Below are 3,867 nucleotides of genomic sequence, written 5' to 3'. Positions count from 1 at the left end.
AAAAAATGGTCCTGCTATTTGTTACATTTTCCACAATAGTACTATTTTCCAGTGTATTACTCTTTTACCAATGTAGCCGTTTTTTTTTTATTGAAACACTTACCAATGTAGCTGTTTATATTATTAATGTTTACATAAAATTTCATTTGTTTATATTTGGAAGACACATACCTAAAACTGTACATGTTTTTCATCATGTACCTTATCATTTTATTTTATTTTATTTTTTAAAGCACCTATATGAAATACTCCCTCCGTTTTTTTATATAAGTCGTTTTAGAAAAAATTTTATGTTTCAAATTATATGATGTTTTCGGTTTTCTATGTAAAATTTACTAATACTTAATATCATATGACCAATGATTATATACTTTCTATTTTATTACTGGTTGATTTGTGGTTAGGTAAATAATTAACGATGTTTTTGTTTAGAAAATATAAAAAATTTAATGATTTCTTAATCTATGTGCACAATTATAAAACGACTTATATTAGAAAAACGGCGAGAGTATAACGCTGTAACCGGAGATTAGTATTTTTTGGAAGTTGTTTGGAATATTTTATTCCAGGAGATTCCAAAAAAAATATATACCATTGCATAGAATTAAAAACAATTTTCATTCCATTAATGTCTGTGGAATAGTTGGAACCAAAAAGAATATAGTTATAATTCATTCATAAGAAAAAAGAACGCGAGTGAGTGAAATGGAATCGATCTTAATCAAAAAAAATATTTTTAATTAAGTTTAAATATTATGTAACTTATTTATTTGCAGTCAAATAGTAGATTTTTTAAGGTTTTAAAATTTAAAATTCCTATAGATATTTAGGATTTGTAACTAGGTAAACAAAATAGTAGCAACATATTTTTTCTTATTTAAACACTTATACGTAGATTATAATGAAAAATCTTAAAAGAATCATAAAAACTTATGTTTCATTATTGCTATACTGTTTTTTTCTCTAAGAAAAATCTAAAATATTATTTTTTTCTCGATCGATAGGTTGTATAAAGCCAAGTAAGATTTGTTTGTTACACATTGAAGTTGTGAAGAATCTATGCTTTAGTGATCAATATTCTCGTTTTTTAGAACAAGGATGACATGTTAATATATATGTATATATGTGATGTGTTAGTTTTTATTTAAAAAAATAGATGTTTAGTTTTAAACTAAACTAGACTTTGATCCGCGCATCCGCGCGGATGTTATTTTAGTTTGAAACATATAATATATATATATATATATATATATATATATATTGCATTGTTGTTTGATCTATTGATAAGTTATATAGATCTTGTTGTTTGAACTTGTTGTTTTTTTTTTTTTGGCATCAACAGAAAGTTTATTATTCAATCACTCCAAAGGCCTTGCTACTTGAGCTAACCAGACAGGAGTATCAGTACTAACGTAAACAAAAGCATCAGTTCGATTACGGGCTGCTTTAGCAAAACAGTCCGCTCGAGTATTCTTACCACGCGGTAGAAACGAAATAGAGAGACTAGTGTAAAGTTTAGATTGTAACCAAATATCTTCTATCTCAGTCGCCATGGATGGCCAGTCGTCCTCACATCTTATCAGCTTTAGAAGTTGTAGGCAGTCCGTTTCAAAGTGCATTGAGTCGAAGCCACGATCCTTCAAGGTCTTCATTGCCCAGAGTAGTCCTCTTACTTCTGCATGTATTGGTGACGGTGTCTTAATGACGTTCTGGAGCCCAACTAGAATGGTTTGATCTTCCTCCATCAGCACAAATCCCAGCCCCGTTTTCCTGTCTTCATGTGTCCACGATGCATCTACTTGGCATCGCAACTGCATACTCCTCTGTTCTGTAACTACCCTTTCCGGTTCTTCAACCTCCCCAGCTATTGCATCTTCCTCTGCTTCCGGGATTATCTGAGCCATCTTCCAGTTATTGGCTTCTGTCATCGCCAACTGTAATGTGTCTAGCGGTGGATCCTCGATTCCATTGAATAACTTATTATTTCGGCTCTTCCATATATACCATATTAGCCAAGGAAAAGGCTCAATGACTTCCTTCGGGACGCCTTGCTCCGCTGCTCGCCACAGGAGATGATCAAGGTTTGTGAACAAAGCATTACACGGGAATACGCCCGGAATCGTTGGGATATCTGAAAGCGCCCAACATTGTAGCGCTGGGGGGCACTCGAACAAAAGGTGGTTTATCGTCTCCTCCTCCGCACCACATCGAAGGCAGGTCCTATCTGTCGCACAATGTCGATCACAAAGTCGACTTGCCGTAGTAACAAAACCAGCTAGTGCTTGCCAAATGAAATGCTTTATTTTCCTCGATGTTTTCAGCTTCCACACCTCTTTTTTTAGCTTCTTGACACTAGGTTCTTCCACCACACCAGTGTCTGTTGCTTTTCTCTGTTCATTTATAATGTCGTATCCCGATTTTACAGAGTATGAACCAGACTTAGTGTGTTTCCATGTATACCCATCTTTTCTTCCCAGTCGGCTTGGTTGAATCTCCATGATTCTATCTACATCCTCTGCCGCTACAAGTTCTCTGATCAACGGCTCATTCCATCGTTTCGTCTCATGAATAATTAGATGATGCACTCGTAGATCACGGTCGAAAATCTCTCCTATTGGTTTTGCTGGTCTGGCTTTTTCACCCGGTATCCAGCCGTCCTCCCAAACCTTAGTATCGGAACCTGTTCCGATAGTACGAACTACTCCCACGCTCAGAACCTCGCGAGCCGTCCACAGACTTCTCCAACCATATGAAGGATTGTTTGCTTTTCCGGCCAGGAGAGGGTTTGTATGCCTGTAGTATCTCCCTTTCATCACTCTTGCCAGAAGCGAATCTGGATATACGAGAAGCCTCCAGACTTGTTTTGCTAGTAGAGCAAGGTTGAAATCTCGAGAGTCTCGGAAACCTAAACCTCCCTCATCAAGGGGAACACATATTTTGTCCCAAGCAATCCAGTGTAGGCCTCTGTTGTTTGCTTTCGAACTCCACCAGAACCTCGAGACTGCACCTGTTATTTTCTTATGAGTATCCTGCGGTAAAAGATAGCAAGACATTGTGAACGTCGGTACTGCTTGGGCTACCGACTTGATTTGTACTTCCTTGCCTCCTTTTGACAGTAGCTTTGCTTCCCAAGAGTTGACTCTCGTGTTAAGTCTATCCTGAACATAAGCAAACACTTGCTTTTTTGATCCACAGATCTTCTCGGGCATTCCAAGATACATGCCCATTCCACCTTCTCTATTAATACCAATTGACCTTTTCAGGTCTTGTTTTAGGGACGTTATGACCTTAGAACCGAACATAACTGATGACTTGATTTTATTCAGTTGTTGTCCTGAGGCTTTACCATAAACGTCAATGATCCTCATCAACTCTTGGCACTGCGCTGGCTCCGCTTTACAAAAGAAAAGACTGTCGTCAGCGAAGAGTAAATGGGAAACCTTGCGATCTTGAGGCCGGAGATCTTTTTCTGTCGCTCTACATCTTTGATCTGTGATATTAATACTTCGGTACAGAGAATAAACAAGAACGGCGATAGTGGATCGCCCTGCCGGAGTCCCCGGGAAGGAGTAATGTTGCCCTTCGCATCTCCATTTACTAAGACTTTATATGAGACTGAGGTAACACAGTTCATAATTAAATGAATCCACCTCATATCGAATCCCATTTTTTCCATCAAAGCTCGAAGGAAGCCCCACTCAACCCTATCATAAGCTTTACTCATGTCTGTCTTGATCGCCATGAATTTTGATTTACAGCTCTCGTTTGTCCTTAGGGCGTGGAACATTTCTTGGGCAACTAGAATATTATCGGTTATCAGCCGTCGAGCCACAAAGGCTGATTGTGTTTCTGATATCAAAAGGGGCA

This window comes from Brassica oleracea, chromosome C9 (genome assembly GCF_000695525.1).
Source record: "Brassica oleracea var. oleracea cultivar TO1000 chromosome C9, BOL, whole genome shotgun sequence".
In the NCBI taxonomy this organism is placed as follows: domain Eukaryota; kingdom Viridiplantae; phylum Streptophyta; class Magnoliopsida; order Brassicales; family Brassicaceae; genus Brassica; species Brassica oleracea.
Note: the sequence above shows the minus strand (reverse complement) of the source record.